This window comes from Polypterus senegalus, chromosome 2 (assembly GCF_016835505.1).
Source record: "Polypterus senegalus isolate Bchr_013 chromosome 2, ASM1683550v1, whole genome shotgun sequence".
Lineage (NCBI taxonomy): Eukaryota > Metazoa > Chordata > Cladistia > Polypteriformes > Polypteridae > Polypterus > Polypterus senegalus.
The window spans coordinates 178,261,042-178,286,855 of record NC_053155.1 but is presented as its reverse complement, the minus strand read 5'-3'; positions in this window follow the sequence as shown (position 1 = coordinate 178,286,855).

Sequence of the window (25,814 nt, the reverse complement as noted above, 5' to 3'; positions counted from 1 at the left end):
GTGCTGATTAAATTGCATATACATTACTACAGATTGGTTTAGGCAATGTACACACGTGTGTCAAGCAAGCATGTGAGACTTCTTTTGACATTTCTGAAGCTTCATCTTCTGTGTGAGTTACTTTGGAATTTTTATTCAGGCAGCTTATCAACAGGAGGTGTTAGAAAAACAGAAATCAATGAAAACAATAACATACTTATAAATAAAAGACCAGTCCTATTTGCAGACAGATTTCAGTAACACTTTACATAAAGTATCCATACAGGTAATTACATAGTAGTTGCAGTGTAATTATGGACACTTAATGTAAAGTGTTACCCAGATTTCTTAATGGTTATAAAGGGCATTTACAGTACTTATACATTGCAGAAAGTAATTGTGGATGCACTGAACTGTTTACATAAACATTGTGATAAAATTATTTTGGACAGATGGTGTATAACACTGCAAGTAGTGATATGGGATGAGTCTGAATTTAATAAAATATTCTCAACCACTTGTTTCTGCATTTAAAATATATTTATTGTTTATTTAACTAATTAAATATACCATTCTTAATAAAGGGAAACTGTCTTTGGTACATTGAAAACTAAAAATCTGCCAGCTGTCCCTTACAATATACAGTATAAAATTTATTTTATGGATTTGTTGGTAAGTGAACTGTTCATTTTATTTTCACCATTCTTGCTAGCTAGACAAAGAGATTCGCAGGAATATAAAGAAATACATTAAGAAAGACGGCTAACAAGTAGTACATCATTCTATAGACAGTGGGAAATTACTAGAAAATTAAAGACTTAAAGTAAACAACTTATCACATGATTCGAGCTATGCAATATTTTGCATTAGACTAAAACAAATCCTTGGTTCTACTGTATAATATCAAGATATATGAATATGCATAGGCATAAAATAGATTAAAGAAAATTATATTTAAAAATAGGAAAAAATCCTTCACACCTCCCTTCCCTTTCCAGACATTCTACAATTTAATATGCACAAGCTAAAGTCTACAACTGTGTCAAATGAAGTACAGTAAAATGCTGTGTCAGCAGCTGTTAATTTTTAAGGATCCCAATCATTCTGATGTCTCCTTGCATGCAAGGTTATTATAGTTTTGCTTTTTTGTACTAGTTTTTATTTCTATATTATTTCTGATCTTACTTGGAAATTCAGTTTACTTTTAGTTATTCTTCACAGTTTATTTTTAGTTGTAGTTTAGTTTTTATTTCACAAAAGCATTTCTATTATTTATATAATATGGGCAAAAGTAGATTTACAATTGTCTACGCACAAGCACACTTTAATAATAATAGGACAAACAATACAATAATTAATAAATAATTAATACAAGAACAAATTCTGTGTTTCATGTACTTACAACTATAAACCTACGTTTGCCCACCCCTGCACATATATTAGTTTCAGTTTTGCTTTTAGCAATTATGGTGTGTCTAAAAGAGATGCTATGGAGTTCAGTTTTCTGTCACAGTCAGACAGAATTATAGAATTAATGTAATTGGAAATATTTGTTTAATGTTAGTAGAATAGAAATGCCCCATTAAAAGTCAAAGCCAGATATGAATATGAATAATTTTATAAGATGCACACAGTATATTTTTAGATAATTTGTGCTGAAAAAGATGCAATTTTGCTTACAAATTGTCAATCCAAATTTAACTGGAGTAATGCAAGCAGCAAATGGGTGAAATAGCCTAATACTGCAAAAATGTAAAGGAGAGAAAAACTACTTTCTCCAATACAAAAATCGTTTTCTACATTTCCACCATAGGATTTACTCATACAGCACATAGCATATAAATATAAAGCTGAGACAAGTAGCACATTTTCTGAACCATGACATGTCACAAAGCCTTCCCTGAACATACTGGGCATCTTCATATTTTTTGTGTTCAACTGAGTTTATAACTGACTTTTGGTTGCATATGTATCATCATTTTATAGATATATAAACAAAAATCCCTTCTCACAATCCCTATGATTATGCCATCAGTTTACTACCAGCAGCCCCATTACTCAAGGAAGAAATATATGGAGTTTTATACCAGAAGAGATAGATTGATACACAAATACACAAGTCGTACTGAATAAAACTGGAAAGCATCCTCCCACTAAAGTAATTTAGGAATCATCTTTTAAGTTTCTCTCACCAAGGTCAGCTATACTGAAGGCCCCAGGCCACTCAATTAATTTTGCCCCAAAACAAATTCTTAAAACAATCTTTATAAAAATCTAGATATTTTTAATGACTGTGTTTAACATAATAAAAGCACAATTAATTTAATGAAATGGTTAATTGCAGAAAGCTCCCCCATGAGGTTGTGCTGAACTTGAATTGGCGATGATCCTACCACTAACACTAAGGATGGGTCCAGAAGGCAGTTTTATGCCCTGGTATACTTAAAAAGAAAGTCAATCACAATGTCATAACCAAAATTTTATTGACTCGGGTAACTCCCAAATTATTTGGAATTTGCCAATCAAGTTCATCATCATTTGTTTGTTAAAAAATGTTTTATTTTTTCCCCAGAATTGTATCTAGCACTTCTGGAAAGCTTTTCCCAGCTCATGAAGAATCCTTCCATGTAAAGTTACAGAAATGTGATTTTCATAAACATTTAGTAATATTTTAGGGTACTTTATATCACAAACAGGATGGATCATAGTAATGTACAAGCTAACCAAAATTGTAAAGTTCCTGGCTCCATTAACCAAGTGTGTTGTGCTTTCCAATTACTATAGGCATATCCATATCTCCAATGAAGGAACTTACTGAAAAGAACACTCACAAATCATTTGGATACCAGATGCCCAAGAGGCATTTGTTAATCTTAATAAACATATTTGTATGCACATGTAAAGCATCCCACATTTTCTTTAAACTTGCACTTTATACACCAAGAAGGCCAGGTGCTATGTTCTTCAGTTTCTTGGTGGCGTCTCCACTATAATAACTCAAATGCGCTGGTTCCTATTGCTCCATCAAATTGTAAACACTATTAAATAATTATTTTTTATCTGGTGGTATCTCCATTACTAGAAGTATTGCACGTTGAATTTAGCATTTTTCCTACTAAAGTTTTGCCCTTTCCCAAAAATACATCCAGTACTCAGTCTTCTTCTCATTTATTGATTAACTTAAATAACACTTCTTCTTTTTGCTGCACCCATTACGGGTTGCCACAGTGGATCATCTTTTCCATATCTTTCTGACCTCTGCATCTTGTTCTGTTACACCCATCATCTGCATGTCCTCTCTCAACACATAAACCTCCTCTTGGGGCTTCCTATTTTCCTCTTACCTGGCAACTCTGTCATTAACACCCTTCTCCCAATATACTCAGCATCTCTCCACTGCACATGTTCAAACCAAAGCAATGTTGCCTCTCTGAGTTTGTCTCCCAACTGTCCAACCTGAGCCGACCCTCTAATGTACTCATTTCTAATCCTATCCATCCTCATCACACCCAGTTCAAATCTTGGCATCTTTAACTCTGCTACCTCCAGCTCTGTCTCCTGCTTTCTGGTCAATGCCATCGTCTCCAACCCATATAACAAGACTGGTCTCACTACCATCCTGTAGACCTTCCCTTTCACTCTTCTGATACCTGTCTGTCACAAATCACTCCTGACACTCTTCTCCACCCAATTCACCCTGCCTGCACTCTCTTTTTCACCTCTCTTCCACAATCCCCATTACTCTGTACTGTTGATCCCAAGTATTTAAACTCATCCACCTTCATCAGCTCAACTCCTTGCATCCTCAGCATTCCACTGACCTCCCTCTCATTTGCAGACATGTTCTGTCTTTTCCTAGTGACCTTCATTCCTCTCCTCTCCAGAGCATATCTCCTCCCCTCCAGGGTCTACTCAACCTGCTCCCTACTAAAGCTACAGATCACAATGTCATCAGCAAACATCATAGTCCACGGGGACTCATGTCTAATCTCATATGTCAACCTGTCCATCACCACTTCAAATAAGAAAGGGCTCAGATCCAATTCCTGATGTAATCCCACCTCTACCTTGAATGCATCCGTCACTCCTAAATCAGACCTCATCACTATCACACTTCCCTCATACTGTACATATTCTATACCACTCTTACATACTTCTCTGCCACTCCTGACTTCCTCATACACTACCACAACTCCTCTCGAGGCTTTCTCCAGGTCTACCAAGACACAATGCAACTCCTTCTGGCCTTCTCTATACTTTTCCATCAAAGTCCCCAGAGCAAACATCACTTCTGTGGTGCTCTTTCTTGGCATGAAACCATAATGCTGCTCACTAATGATCACCTCACTTCTTAACCTAGCTTCCACTACTCTTTCCCATTAACTTCATGCTGTGGCTCATCAATTTTAACCCCCTGTAGTTACTACAGTCCTGCACAACCCCCTTATTTTTAAATATCAGCACCAGTACACTTCTTCTCCACTCTTCAGGCATCCTCTCACTTTGCAAAATTCCACTGCCATCTCCATGCTTCCACAGATACAGCATGTCATCTGGACCAACGTCCTTTCCATTTTTCATCCTCTTCATAGCTGTCCTTACTTCCTCCTTACTAATCCCTTGCAGTTCCTGATTCACTATCACCACATCATCCAACCTTCTCTTTCTCTCTTGTTCTCTTCATTCATCAGCCTCTCAAAGTACTCTTTCCATCTGCTCAACACACTCACCTCGCTTGTGAGTGCGTTTCCATCTTAATCCTTTATCAACCTAACCTGTTGCACATCTTTCCCAGCTCAGTCTCTCTGTCTAGCCAAACGGTAAAGTTTCTTTTCTCCCTCCTTAGTGTCTAATTTCTCATACAACTCATCATACACCTTTTCTTTAGCCTTTGCCACCTCTCACTTCACCTTGCACCCTATCTTCTTGTACTCTTGTCTACTTTCTTAATCTCTCTGAATATCCCACTTCTTCTTCGCCATCTTCTTCATCTGTATACTCTCTTGTACTTCCTCATTCCACCACAAGGTTTCCCTTTCCTCCTTCCTCTGTCCAGGTGTCACGCCAAGCACCCTTCTTGCTGTCACACTTAATACATCTGCTGTAGTTGCCCAACTGTCTGGTAACTCTTTACTGTCACCCAGTGCCTGTCTCACCTCCTCCCTAAACTCAACCTTGCAGTCTTCCTTTTTCAATTTTCATCATTTGATCCTTGGCTCTGTCCTCACTCTCTTCTTCTTCTTGATCTCCAATGTCATCCTACAGACCACCATCCTATGTTGCTTAACTACACTTTCCCCTGCCACCACTTTACAGTTTTCAATCTCTTTCAGATTGACTCTTCTGCATAGGATGTAATCTACCTGTGTGCATCTTCCTCCACTCTTGTACATCACCCTATATTCCTTCCTCTTCAAAAAATATGTATTTACCACAGCCATGCCCATCCTTTTGGCAAAATACACTATCATCTGACCTTCTTCATTCCTCTACTTGACACCATACCTACCAATTACCTCCTTGTCTCCTCTCTTCCCTTCACTAACATGTCCATTGAAATCCGCTCCAATCACCACTTTCTGTCCCTTGGGTACACTGTTCATCACTTCATCAAACTCACTCCAAAAGTCTTCTTTCTCATCCATCGCACACCCAACTTGCGGTACATATGCACTAACAACATTCATTATCACACCTCCAATTTCCAGCTTCATAATCATTCCTCTGTCTGACACTATTTTCACTTCCAAAACACTTTTGACATACTGTTCTTTTAGAATAACCCCTACACCATTTCTTCTCCCATCCACATCATGATAGTACAATTTGAATCCACCTTCGATCCACAGGGCATTAATCCCCTTCCATTTAGTCTCTTGCATGAAGAATATATCAACCTTCCTTCTTTCCATTATTTCCGCTCTCTCCCCTTACCAGCCATACTGCCAACATTCAAAGTTTCCACTCACAGTTCCACTCTCTTTACTTTCTTCCTCTCCTCCTGCTTCCAGACACCCTACTTCAAACCCCCCATTCCTCTTCTTCTTCGGCCAACAGTAGCATAATTTGCGGCTGCACCCATTGTACTGGTGGCAGTCGCTGTTAACCCAGGGCTTGACTAATCCTGTATGGAAATTTGTGTTGTTGTTCGCATATTGATTGGGCAAAATTTCACACCAGATGCCCTTCCTGACATAACCCTCCCCATTTATCTGGGCTTGGGACCAGTATGAATAAATATTGGTTTGTGCATCCCCTGTGGCTGGGTTAACTTAAATAACACTTAAATGACAGAAAGAAACTACTTTCCTTTAAGTGCTAAACCAGACTTTCACTACTTAAACACTAACTGGGTGGGTAAATGCAAATTTTAAATATCGAGCTGCTTCCTGCAGAATAAGGTCTCCTTTTTATGTAGTGCTTTAATGTATAATGCAAACAAATATTTTAAACAAACTTTTTAAAAATGTTCAACTGGGCTACACACCTATTTTAAGACATCTAGCACAAGTTGGATACATCAAGCATAGGGTTTGAGGTCACTCTTTTCAAAAGATATACAGACACTGGGAAAATATACATTGGTTAAGAGCACATTTTGCATAGAGAGAATTTCTTCACACAGGGCATCTTCACATATAGCATTTCTTCAGGGCATTCATACATTAACTTGACCTTTTTTTTTTTAATAATTTAAGTAAATAGAGCTTTCCTGGCTAATTTGGGCTAAAAGGTGTTTTCTTGTCAAACTGTTTCTAATGTTCTTTTCATTCCCAGCTTTGCCACATTGTGTGTGGAGTTTTCATGGTCTCCTTATGTTAGAATACATTTTTAGACAGGATGCTTCAGGGACAAATAATATGCCCATTATGACTCTGAACTAGGTAAGCATGCTTGAAGATGGAAAGGTTTTTAATTGTAACCTTGTGAACCAATTCTGCGTCTTTATAATAGGAAATAAAGATTTTCAGGATGATCTCCTGGATGCATTTATTTTATTGTGCCTTGAATTTATCTTTATGTAGAACTAAGCTATACTAAGTTAACTTCTATTTACTATTGGCCAAAATGATTTTAATAAATTCAAGTAACTTTCTGTAAGTAAACATAGTTAAAATGTATAATCTGAGTAGAAAATGCAACCAAAGTAGCCACATATTACATATTCAGTATATACAGTACTGTAATTTATATAGCAACAGAGTAAAACATTTCAAAATACATTTCCTTAGTTTTAAATTTTAGGATTTTTCGGACAACCCAAAAGAGGTAGGACTCGAATCCCAAATATCTTCCCAGAAATAACTCAGAAGAGAAAGCCCAGACACTGTTCTATGTCCACTTTCCAAGTGCAGATATATGAATATAGCAATTCTATATGGCATTTAAATATTAAAGTACATTGTGCAATGCTGAAATGTGTGAAAAAGTAATAAGCATGCGAATTTCTTCTGATAATCATCCATGTCTGCATTATTCGTTTTCAACTCTTTTAACTACATCTTTTAATTCTTGTGTTGCATTTCAGCAAATTCCATGATGCACTACATCGATCCACCTGTATTTTTTTTTTTTGCTTTTTTTTATTGTTTTATTTTTAATGAATGCCCACTTGGTATTTTTCCCATGTATCAGCATTTTCTGTAGTGAACCTACATGTCTCATGATGTGACAGAAATATTTTTGCTTCATCCTGACTATAGATTTCTTCAGAAGGCAATGGAATTTGATTTGACTCTTCGTCACTCAATGGACAAAAGCTTGCTAGGCATTTCTGTCAGCAACAATGTCTTTCAATTACTGAAAGTGAATTCATTGCTGGTATCCATCACTCTTGTATTCTGGTTCTGCCTCTTCATCTTTTTTCTTTGTCATCTCTAAGCAGTGATCCGTGAAAAGGAATTAAGTCCATTTGTTGTCACTGAACCATGTTTCCAATGGTTTCATGATGAGGATTTGTTCCTGCCTTGTGACTAGTGCTGTCAGAATTGGCCCTGCCTCTCTTAAACATTAAAATTAGATTTAACAGTTTTGGTAAATGAGTGTGTGTAGATGGATGAACTGATTTAACTGTTGTTTCTTTTTAAAGTGCAAGATTTTGGAAAGACTTGTGGCACATTGGATAAGTAAAGTTTTTAACTTTTGTGCATTGTGGGGCCACTTTTCCCACTTGACTGGTGTGTGGTATTTTCACCAGTCTTCTCTCCTACAGAATTAGATTGTGCAATACAATACATTAGTTGAGACATTATTTTCTGAGCCTTTGTTTTCCAAAACAGGATCAAGGGAGCTCAATTACATATATACTTGAAGTATCTGACACAAATATGAAAGAACTGGAGTGCTAGCTCAGGGCAAGGGATTATTAATCCCACTGTCAGGGCAATTTTCAAATACCCATTAATGTAATATCTGAGATGTGGAAGGAACCTGTTATTGGAGACCACTGAAACTCCAAAAAGATATTGACAACACTACATACTCACAATAAAACATTCAACCCAACCAGCATGTTTTTGGGAAAGTGATAAAACCAGAGGACACGCAGAAAACTCTACATGGATATGGCAATTACTTAAGGCTAGAAGAAAAAACACTTTTGTGCATTAGCTGTGCATTCTGTATGTTTGTCATTTGTACAGAAATATAATTATACAATATTTATAAACTACTAGTCCTCCTGTGTTCTGTATACTGTCTTCTCAGTATCTCAGTAGCCATCCCAGATAAAGGATCATTGGAATCATCAGATGGAAAGATTCTATCATGAGATTGCATGGCCAATACAGACTCCACTATGGATAACATAGGAGGGGAGTAGGTGGCCAGTTGACAGAGGTCTCCAGGACTGTGATTATGTCTGACTTCATTTTTGACTTTCTCTTTTATAATTTTAATCTCCTCTGTTGTCAACTAGACATAGTTCATCAGCTAATTAATGGACAGATATTGTTGGTTTCCATTTATGTTTTATCAGTTTTTAGCTTGTTCTCTGTGTTTTTTAACAAAGCTGAATTTATATGTGTACCATTTCTGTATTTAGTAATTAGTATAATCTACACTTGTATTTTAACTGTTCACAGCATTCTGCGCCTGCACTTAGTGTAGAGCTCTAGACAAAAGAATAAGTTGTAATTTGTGTGTTACAGTAATACTTTGGTCAACCTCTGCAAAACCTCTGTGAATTCTCTCTCTCTCAAAATTGATACTTCAAATATATAGATGGATTTTAACAATAAACCCTTAAATATACAACATCTTGAGAATACTGCATATTGCTGCTAAGATCGAGTGTTTATTTCTTTGATATGCATTCTTCTGTGGAATAGTTTAGGACAAAATAAAAGATTTGTTTTAAAGCAGCAATTTGTTTATTGGACTTTTGTAGTGTTTTATTAAAGCTTTACCACCTTATGTGTTTAATTTAAGATTAGGATTTAGGAAGTGCAGATGGAGTTTAATGAAATGTATGTGCTTTAAATCATTTGGAATGTCAGTTTTGCATCCATACTGCACATTCATATTCACAATTTAAAGGCTGATCTTTAGGTTTCTAATAGCTAGATGAATACTCTAATCAAGCTGAATGACATCAATACATTTTCTATAAATTAGCCTGTATAGAAGCTTTTTGCAGATCACATAGTTTCCATCAAAAAAAAAAGAAAAAAAGGAAAAAACACTCTACCATATGGTTCAATCTGAACACTTCAAAATGCCATTTACTTAGTATTTGAATGAGAGTTAGTTTTAGACTATATATATGCATGTCACAGCGATGATTTTTGACAAAGAGAAAGTAGACTCACTGTTTTATACCTTTGGAAGACAGTAAATGTAAAGTGCTGCACTGGAAAAAGATCTCTGTAAAAGAAACACAAGAAAAGGTCTGAAGGGGAAGCCCCATTTAATGTTGAAGAACTGAAAGTGTATTAAGACACTGATAGTACAGCATGTAACATGTTAAATGTTAGTTGTGGTCATAACACAGATGAGCTCCTTGAGCCCAGCTGAGTCATTTATGGGAGAGTGAAAAGGAAATGGCCGAGGCTTGAAGGTAGCTGCTGCTCATGGATTTCTTCCCTGAGTTGGTGACTTTGGAAGTTATTGTGATGTGAAATTTTGCATACAAGTTGATAAATATTTTTTTTTTGTCTTTATTTGTAACTTAGACAAAACAATTTAATATTTATGTTACATTATTGATAATAGCAATGTTTTAAGAACCCTAAAACCCCCCTTTTAGGAGTGAGTCTCTGTGTCATTTTACGACAGGGTTGGAGGAAGTGCCTCAAACAAGTTTGGTACATATTTCTCTGCTGCCTCTCAGTCAGCTTCCACAGGAAAGCCAGACTGCCTAACTGCCAAGCTTTACCTTAACATATAGTTTTGTGGGCAGGTGTGAAGGTATTCGGTTCCCCCATTGGTCTGAAGTATGGCTGGCTTGTATCAGAAGCCTTTAAGTACTATGACACCCTATTGGCTCTAGTGGTTGGACAGAAAACCTATACATTTTCTTGCTTTACTTCACCTTCTCTCTCTTACTAAACTGGTGAAAGACCATCTCACACCATGTACTGAAAACAACAACACAATGAAGAGCACAGCTCGGCAGCCATATTGAGACAGGCATGCAGCCTGTTCTGAAGAAAGATGACCACAAATGGCCTTAACTAGAGACATTTTAAGTAACTAACAAGTCTGTGTGCCGCCTGAAACTACACATCAACATTTATAAGGTTGTATGGTTGCCAATATTAAATGTACTTTGCATTTTGTTATTATTTATGAATATTATCAATAATACACTGTTTAAATTGTAATTTAACTCCAGCTTGACTTTACTACACCTAATTACCTGAGGTTATAAATGTAGAAGGGAATGTCGGGAGAAGTTATATAATACAATACCTTATAAACAGTGGTAAGTCTGTGAGATCTGAGGCATTCTGACAAAGGCTACATATTAATAATAGAAAAGGGGAAAGTATATTACTCTACCAAGACAAAACACAAGTGTTGAGGTCAATGAGACAAAAAGTTCCCTGGCTTTTTCCATAACTCTATCCTGGGTCTTTCTATGCTTAGCTCCATTCAGTGCTGCTATGAATCAATATTTTTTGATGCAAAGAATAATTCTGTTATTTTTATTAGTCAATATTTTTTTGTTATTGCTATTTTTTATTGTATTGCAGGTGGGCACCATTTCATGTTCCTATCTTCCCTACCATGTTCTTTGTTATTCGGTACAATGTTCATTGTTGATCATGTGATTGGTGGCAGAGTTGTCTGATATATGGTCTTTCTTGCAAATATGGAAGGGTTTTTCTCCATGGTATTACTTACATCAACGATACTGAATATAAACAAACAAAAGCTGCACAATTCGGCATTAGTTATTTAGGGAAAGACGTTAAAGGCAGTCAGGAACTTTTGGCTTTGTTTTTTTAAACTTCAGGTTTTGGTTAACATTTTGGACTTTGATGATTGTTTAACTATGCTCCTAATTTAGATATTTTCCTGTATTTTGTCTACTCTGTTTATTTTTTTAATTTTTTACATTTACATTTTTTTCTATTCAGTGCCAGGCTGTTCTCTATCATGTCAGGCAGAGTGGATGCTCTGAGGCCAGGGATCTGCGGCGGCAATTGGAAAGTTACTGGTTTGAATCCCATTAACGTCAGAAGTGACACTAGGTATGGCGTTAATCTGCAGCCAGCCCTGAAAACAGGTCCTCCAACTTGCAGGGAAAACTTGGGGGTTGGTGGCATGTTTGGCAGTCAAGTCTTCATAAAAAACTTTGCACTGTTCTAGTCTGGTGCTGAGGTGGTTCGAGTGGTGCATGCGGCAATGCATTGTAAAATGAGCGTCTGCTCCTAACCTCTCTCTCTCTCTGTCATGTCTGAAAAAATGGCATGCCACTAAGCAGCATGAGAATTAATAGCACCAGGAGAAAAATGAGTTCAAAAGGGCCCGCAAAGCTCAAAATCTTGAGGTGAGAATCATAGTCAAAAACCATAGCAAAAGACCAATGCATTGAGAATTCTCACTCATTGTTTGAAGTTTATCTTTGATCTTGGATTACACTGATTCTTTGGCCATGACTTTTATTCCATTGTGTTTATGACGTAATTTTGAATGACCTCCAGAGACACATGGCACCATGATGACTGTACCACAAAATGTGAAAACAAAATGGCAACATTATAAATATATAATATAATGAAAATAATAATTTACTTTGTTAAACATAAATCAAAGAAAGAAAATGATAATGAAACTTTAATCTCATACAGTAAAAAATTCCAAAAACCACTGTAAAGAAAAGCTCAAAGAAAAATGTATATATGGAGAAATACATTTTTAAACTTCAAAGAATCATAGCATGGTTAATTTCCTGTGTCCACTGTAATAATTTTTTGAATGAGTGTGTTAGTTCTCATAAAACATGTGTAAATCACCACACTCTTAACATCAATATACTGTTACTAAAATTATTTTGTCCTGGAAGCATCCAAATTGTAAACATTAAGGTGAGTTAAGCTCTTTAAAGACTTCAATATTCCTCTCATGTAGGTGTATACAAAAAGCTTCCTTGTATTACAAAATGATTATGTAAATTTCAGGACAGGTTGTCACTGAACCTTTGTGAATGATAGAGAGAAATGAAAGTGGAGCAGTCATGCCAAGACTACCACAGAGTTGTTGCTTTTTGATAACTGAGTGCATTTTTTATATTAGTGATAATTATTTGGAAAGATCTGGTTATATCCAGGGCGTTACAGTGGCGCAGTGGTAGCGCTGCTGCCTCGCAGTTAGGAGACCCGGGTTTGCTTCCCGGGTCCTCCCTGCGTGGAGTTTGCATGTTCTCCCCGTGTCTGCGTGGGTTTCCTCCGGGCGCTCCGGTTTCCTCCCACAATCCGAAGACATGCCTGTTAGGTGGATTGGCGATTCTCAATTGGCCCTAGTGTGTGGGTGTGTTTGTGTGTGTCCTGCGGTGGGTTGGCACCCTGCCCAGGATTGGTTCCTGCCTTGTGCCCTGTGTTGGCTGGGATTGGCTCCAGCAGACCCCCGTGACCCTGTATTTGGATTCAGCGGGTTGGAAAATGGATGGATGGTTATATCCATCCTGTGATAGCCCAGAGGCATAGTCAATACTGGATTCTTGCTTGAGCTGCTGGAATAGGCCAAAGGTTCCCATGATCCTCAAAAGAATTAGAAGGTTCAGTAAGCGAAGGAATTGTCAAATATGTGAGCATACTGAGCATTTTGCATGGTAAAACATGATGAATGATGTTGAAAGAGCCACTTACACATTTTCCTCACCTTCAGAATAATAGAACATGATCAGGAATAAGAATCCTCAACAATTCTTTCAGTGAAATGATTGGAAAATTAGTCAGACCAGGATAATACCCACTGAAGAAGTATACTGGTGTTATCCAACTCTATTTCTTGATTTCCTTTCTACTTTAGCTCATACTATCAGCTAATTAAACCGATATCCCAACATCTTTCATCTGATTTGTCTATCTACTGGCATTATATGTGTATTTACAGTATGGGCGGCATGGTGGCGCAGTGGTAGCGCTGCTGCCTCACAATTAGGAGACCTGGGTTTGCTTCGTGGGTCCTCCCTTCGTGGAGTTTGCATGTTCTCCCTGTGTCTGCATGGGTTTTCTCCAGGTGCTCCGGTTTCCTCAAACTGTCCAGAGACATACAGGTTAGGTGCATCGGCGATCCTAAATTGTCCTTGGTATGTGGGTGTGTGTGCCCTGCGGTGGGCAACCTGCCCAGGGTTTGTTTCCTGCCTTGCACTCTGTGTTGGCTGGGATTGGCTCCAGTAGACCCCCGTGACCCTGTAGTTAGAATATAGTTGGTTGGATAATAGATGGATGGATCAGTATTTATATCACAATTACTATGCAACTGTCTTCCTTATGTGCATAATTAGGCATATTTTGGAGAAAAAGTAGGGTGTATTACTATTACCAGCTCCCTCCTAACACCATATTAGAAAACGTAGATTCAAAGTATGAGTGACTGGATGGTCTTGATGAGAAATAGTAGCAAATTTTTTCTACAAAATATGAATTCCTAGTATCTTTACACAATTGCCAGAGCTAATTTGTGTACTGCAAATGATTGTAGTTTGTGTCCATCATAAGAAATATAAATGGCAAAATAAACAGGCAATACTCCCCAAATCATGGGGATCCATTGAATAAACAGCAGGTTAGTAAGCAGTGAGATCCTAATTCCTGAATAATTTTAATTTAAAAATAATTGAATATATTAAGCCTGGTGGTGGGAGCCAAAGATAATGACACCTACTTTTAAGAAAGGAGATGGAGTGGGTAGCTTTTAGTGTGTTGATTTTCTGGTGGCAATGGGGTTAAAGAGACTTGGCTAAATGATAGGCTTTTTAAAGCTGTACCTGAACTATCAGCTGACATTTCAGTTAATCAATTGCCTCTACAGGCAATCTGCTTAGGTTTTCCTCCGGGGTCTCTCATGGATTGCTGTGCAGATGCCTTTGATTGCGGTAGGTTGTGGTCTCAGCGCTGTCTTGGTTAATCAATAAAAGTCCTTCACAGAATGGAGAAATATTCTCTTAGATTACTCCCTGCCTGTTCCCTTTTATTGGCATGTACAAACCCTTCCACAATTTCAGAATTTGTTCAAGACGGCTTTCAACATGTTCTTTGAAAGAATCATGTGAACATATGCTTACTACAAAGGCACATGGTGTAAAAACACAGTTATCAAAAAAAAGATATGTGGTACACATGTACAGTGAATGGTATTGTGTTGTATTGTATAATACACAACAGTAGACAAAACTGGAATTACAGTTGATATATTAATGAAGGCTGCTGCTATGTGGTGTTGGGTGCACCTGCATATTTTTTATTTATATACATATATCTATCACGGCAAAGCTTTTATGAATTTTCAGAAAAGTAGTGTATTGCATTAATTTATACTAGCCGACACCTGCCGTAGCATACAGCGGTGTAAGAATAGGAATGGAAAACGGTGAGAATGGAATTCAGAAATCAAGAAGAAGGAAATACTTCTTGAAAGATGCAGTTGTGAATAGGTGTTTTGCTGGAGACGACAGATAATGGGTCGAAAGATCTAACCCTAGAAAAAGCCACATACAACAACAGTTTTGTTGCATGTATCTTGGGCTTCCTGGAAATGTGGATGGTAATATGATCATTTTGCCTACACTTACATTGTTATTTTCAGCCTTTGCTTGCAGTGCGTCTGAAAGTCCTTTGTATTGTTCCAAGCGCAGATCTTGTTGGTATAATCTGAGATAGTTGAGACGTGCAAACTCTGTTTTAACATACGCATCTATGACGTACTTTTGGAATAGTTTGCTGCTGGAGTGCAAAATACTAAATGTATTCATTGATAATCTGTATGCGCAAAATTGGCATTGAATAAGCCTGATTCGGCTGGCGGTTCTTTTATCAGGAATCTTTGTGCCAGCCAATGTCTCCTGTCAGGGAATAAAAGTGGGTAAACCTTAGGATCACAATTCATATTGAGCGTGGAAATCTGTTTACAGGAGTTGCCTGTGGGATAGATGCAAATGTCCCTTTTGGCAGGGGGTTCGCCATCTTCTCCGACGAAAATCACTGCAACATCGGTGTGACATGTCGGGATATTGTATTGTTGTAAATCCTGCCCTGGGTTTTCCTTGAAAACCATTCATACAGATACTGTTGGATTGGACTGAGCGATTTCGTGCATGTGTTTGTATGATTTAGCAAAGGGGTTGATGGTTCTGAGCATGGAATCTACAGTAGCTGGAGAAGTAAATTTTCGCTGCATGTAGAGTTTGCCTTATTTTTAAGCGTACTTCAGTAGCTTGCGCTGTGTCAAAAACATACAACTGTCCATATCCTGGAGAGGTAGAAGTGTTAGCATATAGTGGAGAGATTTGTTGATAAATTTGCCTGTGTATTTTAAAACAGTATGGTCCGTGGCCAGGAGGCTGCGTTATCTGTGCACCCATTGAAGTAAATGCTAGAGAAGAGTTGTATTCTCAAATGTGTTCACGATAATTTTAACCTTCAATCTCACCTTTTAACTTTAATCAGTGCAATTTATGGACTATACTTCCTAAATACCACCAACATGTGAACATTCCCACCCATGAGAAGAACACACTGGGTCATGTTTACAGCAACATACGCGGTGCATACAGGGCTGCACCCTACTTCCACTTTGGACAATCAGACTATGTCACTCTCTTCTTGTACCCAGCCTACAGACAAAGGCTGAAACAAACAAACCCTATCATTAAGCAAGTTAAACTTTGGACCCCAGAGACTGAGAGCACCCTGCAGGACTGTTTTGCTCAGACAGACTGGGATGTGTTTATTGTTGCAGCCACTCTGGAGGACTCTTCTATCAGCATACAGGACTATGCTGAGTATGTGACTGGGTACATTAGCACCTGTATTGACAACATTGTGCCCACAATACCAGTCAGGAAGTTCCCCAACCAGAAGCCCTGGATAAATAGTCAGGTACGCCACATGCTGCGTTCCCGCTCTCTTGCATTTAGATCAGACACTGAGACTGAGTACAAAGCTGCGAAGTAGGGACTAAGAAAAGCCATCACAGCAGCCAAGAGGCAGTACAGAGAGAAGCTGGAGGGCTTCTATTCTACTGCTGACTCTTGACGTATGTGGCAAGGCCTACAGCACATCACAGACTACAGGACCACCACCAGCTCAATCAGCTCCACAGACAGTCTGCCAGATGATCTCAACATTTTCTACACCCGCTTTGAGACATCCAGCAACAGCACAGAGTGGAGGCACACACACACCTGGACCACATATCCCCCCTCCCCTCCCCCAAAGGTCTCTTCAGGTCAGGTACACAAAGCACTAAGGAAGATCAACCCATCAAAGCATGTGCCAATGAGCTGGCTGATGTTCTCTGCTCCATCTTCAACCTTTCCCTCAGTCAGCGCATCGTTCCGTCCTGCTTTAAGACTATGATCATTGTCCCCCTTGCTAAAAAAAGCCCACCCACGTGCCTGAAAAATTACAGGCTGGTAGCACTCACTCCAATCATCATGAAGTGTTTTGAGAGAGTGGTGCTGGTCCACATTCAGAGCAGCATACCAGACACTCTGGACCCCATGCAGTATTCCTACTAGCCCAACAGGTCCACCGCAGATACCATCGCAGCCAAACTACATTATTCCCTCTCCCATCTGGAGAACAAAGACTCCTACATCAGGATGCTCTTTGTTGACTACAGCTCCGCCTTTAACATGGTTATCCCCCATAAACTCACCCATAAACTGTCTGCACTTGGCCTGCACCCCACCCTCTGTGACTGGCTCCTAGACTTTCTGACTAGCAGGCCCCAGTCTGTAAGGATTGTTAATAGGATGTCAGCCACCATTATCACAAACACAGGCAACCCACAGGGATGCGTTCTCAGCCCCATCCTCTACACCCTGTTCACCCAGGACTGTGTCGCCTCCCACAAAGATAACATCATCCTAAAGTTTGCAGATGACACCGCAGTGATTGAACGCATCACTGGTGGGGATGAGGCAGCCTACAGGAGGGAGGTGGACAGTCTGTCATCATGGTGTGAGGACAACAACCTCACCCTCAACACAGACAAGATGAAGGAGATGATAGTGGACATGAGGAAGGAGAGGAGATCTAACCGGCCACTGTTCAACCGAGGGCTTGAAGTGGTGAGCAGCATCAAATAACCTGGGCGTCTACATCGGTGAGGACCTCGCTTGGACACAACACCACACAGCTGGTCAAGAGGGCTCCACAGCTGCTGTACTTTCTGAGGAGGCTGAGGAAGTTTGGTATGTTGACTAAGATCCTCGGCAACTTCTACAGCTGCATTGTTGAGAGCATCTTGACCAGCTGCATCACCGTGTGGTACGGCAACACTGCTGCTATGGACCGCAAACGCCTGCAGAGAGTGGTAAAAGACTGCTGAGAAGATCACCAGGACCCCATTGCCCTTTCTGCAGAGCTTCTATAAATGCAGAGTCCGCTAGAGAACTGCCTTGCTCCTCAGGGACCCCAACCACCCCCGACACGAATTGTTCACACCTCTACCCTCAGGCAGGAGGTATAGAAGTATGCAATGCAGGACTTCCAGGCTAAAGAACTCTTTCTTTCCCAAGGCCATTAGACTCCTAAATAACTGACTGGAGTTTATAACCATGGTTCAGCTCATTCTATCTACTTCACACAACTGTATTGGACTTGTCCGTCACACACCTACCTGCGCATTACACTTTATATTTCTATTCTGTTTTTATACTTTATGCTGCCTCTGTTACTTCTTATCTATCTGCTACTTATTATTTATGTTTATCTTTATACATTGGTTTTGTCATTTGGTGTGGACAGCAAAGAAAGAATTTCATTGTACAAGGAAATGTGTTTCCTTACTGTGCATGTGACAATAAACTTTGAACTTTAATTGAATTTGCATTATTCAAGGTGAACCTGTAAGTGTAAGATAAACTAAGGATGGTGAATATGTTACAATAATAGGTGAGCTTGTAAAACCTATAATTAATATTACCAAGCAAGATCGTCTTACATTGTTAAATGTTATGTAATATGATAGGTGCTGTTAATCACAAAAACAGAGCAAGAAAGCCTTGATTGTAGAGGTACACAAGCCATTGAATAAACACAACATACCTATCACCTGCCAATTGTAACTAACTAATTCCTTGCCCATTTTTTCTGCATCTAAACAACAGGCAATGCTCCCATGTTTATGCTTATTGGCAGTAGGGCATAATTGTTAGAATGAAACAACAACAAGAATTTAACAGCTCAGACTTGTATAACATGAAAAAAATTAATGATTACAAAGATTAATGCATTTTATTAGAAAAACAATAAATTTAAATAAAGAAGCTTTGAAACTTTACCCATAGTTTCAAATTAACTTGATCTAGTTTTTATTTTTCAGAAACTTGTGTTTGAGCATTTTATATTACACGTTACTTTTTAAGTATAAAATGACACTTTTTACCATTGTAATGCTTGATATAAAAACAATAAACAAAGCACTGATTTGATTTGGAAGTAATGCTTGAAAATACAGTACAGGCCAAAAGTTTGGACACCTCCTCATTCAATGTGTTTTCTTTATTTTCATGACTATTTACATTGGTAGATTCTCACTGAAGGCATCAAAACTATGAATGAACACATGTGGAGTTATGTACTTAACAAAAAAAGGTGAAATAACTGAAAACATGTTTTATATTCTAGTTTCTTCAAAATAGCCACCCTTTGCTCTGATTACTGCTTTGCACACTCTTGACATTCTCTTGATGAGCTTCAACAGGTAGTCACCTGAAATAAAACCATTTCTGCAATATCCTTCTGCAAATTTTTGTATACGCTTATACGGTGAACTGCTATAGCGAAACAATGAAATCACAAGTGCACAAACACATAGATCCTCACGCTACGGGAGAACAAGGAACACTGCAGCGTCAGCTTGGGTGAATCCCCGAGTCGAGGTGGATTGGGAAATGCGTCACGCATAACCACAGCCTGGCTCGTGGCTCGTTACGAGCCAATGCTCGTATTTAGCTCCAAATTTTTCGCTCATACTTTCCTCTTATCTTGAATTTCTCGTATACAGAGGTGATCGTATCTAGAGGTTCCACTGTAATTATATTAAGAAATAATAATAATTTATCCCCTGTAGCCCTGGAATCGGTCTAATCGCTCTTCTCTGAACTTTTTCCAGCACTGTTATGTCTTTTTCGTAGCCTGTAGACCAGAAACCTCACAGCAGTACTCTAGCTGAAGCCTCACCAGTGCATTATAAAGTTTGAGCAGCACCTTCTTGGACTTGTACTCTACACATCATGCCATATAACCTAACATTCTGTTAACCACCTGTGACAGATAGGGGTCGTTGTTGACCCCTGAATGCTCAGACCACACATCAGACACCAGGTAAAACTTCAGAAATGAATTTAATTTCTTGAATAATGTGCACAAAGCACCTCCACCCCCAAAATACTCTCAATATTAAATCAATAATCACAATAATGCAATCAATAACCACAATACCTCCACTCCCAGCAGCTCCGTCACCCTTCCTCCCAACTCAGCTCACTGCTGGGATCTCCCACAGTCCTTTTATACTCCTTGACCTGGAAGTGCTTCTGTTCCTCAGTCCACGTGATTTCATTGGACTTCCAGGTCAGGTGAAAACTCCTTGTTTTCTTCAACCCGGAAAATACAACTCCCTGTTCTACCCTGCATCATCCCCTGGCGGCCCCCACGGTATCCAGCAGGGCTGTGAAGTAAAACTCCAAGGTCCATGATGCCCTGCTGGAATTTGAGGCGCCTCCATGTTGCAGGGAGGACTCCATCCAGCGGCGTGGGGGTATTGGCCGGGATAAACTGCCAGCCATATACCACACTCCTTAATGGCTTTTTAACATTGTCTGGTAGATCATGGTAGTGTTGTGTCAACTACAACCAAGAACAATTAATTCTTCTGTAGACAATATGAACTACTGAGCTTCTTACACCCAGTAGATGGTTTTATATATCTGGCATGTGTGCTTTATGACTGCTGCTGCTGCAAAAAAAAAAACAATTTTGATTTAAAGTTAAGATGTGCTTTAGTGTTATGAGTTGAACCATTATCAGGCTGAGTGGTAGTAACCCAAATTGGCTGTAGAAGTAGAGATCACCACTGCTGATGTTGATATACAGTATTTAATATTCTTGTCTTCTCATATGTTTACCACTAGTACTCTTTGTCTGCACTCCCAGAACAATGCATTGTAACTTGACTATGGCATTCTACTCTAAAGAGCTGGGTTTATGTCCTTTTGAAAGGAGCTGTAAGCTTTGAGTTACAAAGGACAGAATATTATGCAAAAGGTAGAAACCAATTTCAGAGAAATCTCTGGTGCATCATGGGTCACACAAACTCACGCAACACTACATCAGACAAGTTTAGTATAGCCAGTTAATCTAAACTAGGCATCTTTCGGATGTGATTGAAAAACTGGTATTACCAGAAAAAATCTATGTGGACACAGGAATAAATTAAAAATACTACACTAGTGATAAAGCTTGAATTCAAACCTGATGTTCTAGAGCTGTGAGGCTGTAGAACTAACCACCAAGCCACCATACTTCCCAAAATGTAAGTCATGTTGAAAAATGAAAGTTACATTAAAAACATTGTTTGCACAGTAAGGTGATGTGGTGGTAGTAGCACTGCCTTACAAATCCAGTATCCTGCCTTTGAGTTCTGTGTCTGGCTGTTTTCAGTGTCTAGTCTCATGGTGTTTGTGCGAGTTACTTTCTGGGTGTTACAATTTGCCTCCCAGTCCCTAAATACATGCTAATTTGGTTTGATTGGTAGTACCAAATTGGCCCTGTCCATTTATGAATGAACTCTGTGATGGACTGGCTACTTGACTTGTTTCCACTGCCACTTTCCAGTACCCACAAACCTGAATTGGGTTAAGGGGGTTTGATTTATGTTATGTTGTTGTTCTTAAGTCCTTATGTCTGTGCCTATGTTGAAATCCTGGAATAAATCTTAGAAAAGAATGCATTGGGTCTCTGCAATGTTTATGAAAGAATTTAGAAAATAGTACTGTTTTACCTTTACTATTGTTTAGTTATATATTAGCTTTATTCATAAACTGCAAGGAACGATAGAAAATTGCTTAAATGTTTAATGCCTAATCCATTATTAAAATGTCCAGTAATTGAAATTCTGTAAAACAGCACAAAATTAAATTTATATCACAGCCCAACTGCTGAAAATGATGTATTATTGTATACAAAATTTACTGCACTTATGTTAGCATGTGTAACAGGAATAATCTCTTTATCTTGATTTTCATGGATCTTTACTTCCTGTTTTAATTTTCTGCATGATCATATTGTGAAGTGTAGAAATAAAAACAAAAACTGTCAAGGACAGCTTGGCAACCAAATTAAATTTCAAATTGCTGGGGTTTTGTTTCTCATTGGGTAAAAGTTCTCAGGATCATGCTGACAACTGTTATGATCTGCCCAGCTGACTAGACATGAAAAGCGGGTTTAGGTCTCAAAGCCTAAGACTAAAATCACTTTGGCCCCAATCTTGAGAAGCAGACTTCATGGTCTGCATAGGGCCAAATGCAGTTGCGGCTTAAAAAGCATTAAAACCTCACAAGCAGAGAACACACATGCTATATATCTAAAGCAATATCCATCAATCGTGTTTCAACTCCAGAGCAGTACATGCAAAACCAGAACTTAAAATGAACAGTATAGTTAAATAACAAACTTCAAGAGGGAGCTGAACAACAGAAATTTTCTGTAATGCAGTAACACTAGCACTAAGGCTTTCTCAGACTTACTATAGTCCTGAGGATGGTCCCACAAGTATAACATTAAGGGTTCTAAACATTAAGAGGACAAGGAAAATAACAAACAGAATAAACTGACTTGTAATGTTTAAAGTTTAGGTCAGACTCAGTAATTACCTCTAAATTCTTTACCTCCATCTTGACTTCAAAGCCACTATATTCATGTTTGCCAATAAGTGAGATTTCTGTGTTCTCCTTATTTAGTTTGAGAAAGTTACTATTCAGAAGTACAAGTAAGACATTGGACCAGGGAGCCAAGAGTGTCAGGGTCATCAGATGACATTGATTTAAAAAAAGCCGTGTATCATCAAAAGCCTTTGTAACTCACCTTGTGCTTTGAGATAATCTGACGTAATGGAAGAATGTACATTGAAAAAAGCAGTGGACCCATAATAGATCCTTGTGGTACGCCATATACAATATCTTGGGTGCGAGTACAATCACCTAACTAATGAATTTTCTACCTTTTAAGTATGACTGAAATCAGCTGAAGATGCTGCTAGAGAGGCCAACCCATTGTTTAATGTGATTTATAAGAATACTGTGGTCTATGGTGTCTAAGAGAACTGTGATTTATTCTAATATCTGACTGAAACTTGTAAAAATAGAATGTTAAATCAAGTAATCATTTAGCTTTTTAATTACTGTTTTTTTCTAGAATTTTACTTAATTGGTCTAAATTGGCCTAAAATTGTCAAAAAGAGAGGAGTTGAGACTGTACTACATGTACAGTCAATGTACCCAAGGTGATGTTATAGATTTTGTGCCTTTATGTGGGAGTTCCACACATGCAAGATGTGTTACATATGCAGTTTAAGGTATAATAAATCAAGGAGGGGGGGCTGGTTGCCCCTTGAGGTTATGCTCATGCACTGTATACAGTGTTCATTACTAACCCTCTATTCTTTTTTCTGTTCTCTGTACCTGGATTTGGCACTTGGTGCCATTGCTCAACTTCCAAGCTGCTTTCCTGCCCATGGAAAAAGTCATATGAGACACTGAGAGTATTGTAATTATCAAATGGAAAAAATCTGTCATCAGATTGGATGGCCTAATACAGACTCTACTAGAATGCGTAGGAGGGGATGGACGGTTAGTTACCTGAGATCTACAGGACTGTGACTGTGTCTGATTTTGTCTGTTATAACAGACTGTGAACCCCCAGGGGATGCTGCTGACTGGAATTGCTTTTTTTTCCCCTTTCCTCTGTTGTCAACTGGCCATAATTCAATAATTAATTAATGGCCAGATATTATTGGTTCCTACTTATGTTAATCAGTCTTTACTTTGTTTTCTGTTTCTCTTTTTGTGAACTAATTCTGTATTTGGTGGTTTGTAAAATCTACACTTGCATTTTACCAGAGAACTAGTTACAGTGTTCTAAGCCTGCACTCGGTGAAGAGCACTATACAAAAATATACTGAATTGATTTTGAATATGTAAAATAGAGAGCTACAGAATAAACTTGGAACCACTGCAAAAGTTTGAATAAAACATAACAATTTCATTATATATCAGGGATCTAACAATAAGTATAATATTTTTTTACAAATACAACAAACAAAGAATACAGAAGAAGATTGCTTTCTAACTCAGTTAAAATCTGTCTACACCACAACGACATGACTAGCAGGTAAAATGCAAGAAGACAGCTACAATATTATCTGTTCATTTTCTAAAGACAGTTAAACTAAGCTTAAGATCATAGAGTTCTGCAGTCACTGTGACTGATTTTTTACAATAAATGAAAGATTTTTTACAATAAAAGACCACTAGGTGGCAATAAAAGGAGAACCCGTCAAAATCAGCAAATGAAACTCTTCACCTACAAGGCAACACAAATAGTTTAAAGTTAATTTCAGGCTGAGAAAAAGAGAGAAAACTTTGAATTAACTTTGACATATTTTCCTTTTGCTGATTCAGCTTTTGTTTAACTCCTGTTAAGCTGTAAGATCCATTTTGGAAGACACCAAGCTCTTGATTTCTAGATACTGCCAGCAGCTGTATATTCAGAATTTTGCAGTCCTCTGTGAGCATGCAGGGATGAAAGATGAATCATTAAGACAAGATTCATTCCTTCACTGAAAGCAACTGCTTTCCAAATACTCATTTACTAGACAGTTCCCTCCTTCCTTGCCAATTACTTGTTCCCACATGCAGTAAAACCGTTTTCATTGACCTTCAATTTCTCCTTCACTTGCATTTCTTCTTTAGATGTTAGCAAATCTTATCCTGCCATCATCTTGCTTAAACCCCGGAAAGGGTTCTAGAGTCTCACACAGCCTACTAAAAGAAACTGGACCAATTTAGAGATGCCAATTAACCAGATTTAGGATGTAAGATAATACTGGAGCACAGACAGTGACCAGGAATCAAATCTACATCTCTAGGACTGTGAGGAACCAGCACTAGGCAATGTGCTACCACACCACATAAAAAATAACTAATTGTCATTATTACATGTAAGGTTATTTTGGTAAGTGAGAATTTAAGTAAAACAGCTGGAAATGTGAGAGGAGCATAAAAATAGAAGAAGGGGTAATTATATTTGAAGAGGAAATTTTCATCATTAAATTTCCTTATCTCCCTGAGTTAATGAGGCTGTGTCATTGTGCCCCTCCTCTTCTTTTGTCAGTTTTCTTGCTCACGTATAAGAAATGGCATGCCACAACCAGTCAATGGACTTTCTCATCATCAACTCTCTTGGTGCTTCGGGCATGTACGTTTAGAGAAAGGGAAGCTTTGAATGAGATAGCAATAAGAAAGCGCTGTCCACTAGGCTGGAAACAAAGCAATTTTTCGGACCTTGCAATTCTCTGCGTGAGGCTGCGAAGTGTAACTGCAGATCATGGTGGATATTGTGCCCTAAAGAGCAGCTCACTGCTGCAGGGCCTGACATCCATTAGAGAAACAGCATGATCCGTGTAAGCATCTCACTTAGGGTCTCATGGCACCGTTGCACCCTGCGGCGCAGGAGATTATTATTGTAGAAATAAAATCCAAATATTGGAAATGCCAAAGGCCTTGGGGGCTGTGAGCCACTATGAAGACATTAGTGTCATGCCCCTGCAAATTAAGAAGCCTGACAGCACCCCCCTGGGAGAGCTCTGACAGTAATGGGCGAGACAACAGCACGCAGGTACATCTGGAGTCAGAGGCTTTTTGTTCAGCTTCATGTATTCATTTAGGCAAGCAATTTGGAGGTGTCAGTCAAGTCAGGGACTTCCAACTGCATGAGTGTAAATTGCTGAGAAAAACATAAATGCCGGGGGTGTCTAACCAAATCAGTAAGCTGTCCCAGGTGTCTTCTTGATATTTTTTCATATTAAGCATTGATTTGGGGAGAAAACAACAATTAGATACATTTTCTTATTTCCTGGCAGCTTCTCTCACGTCATGG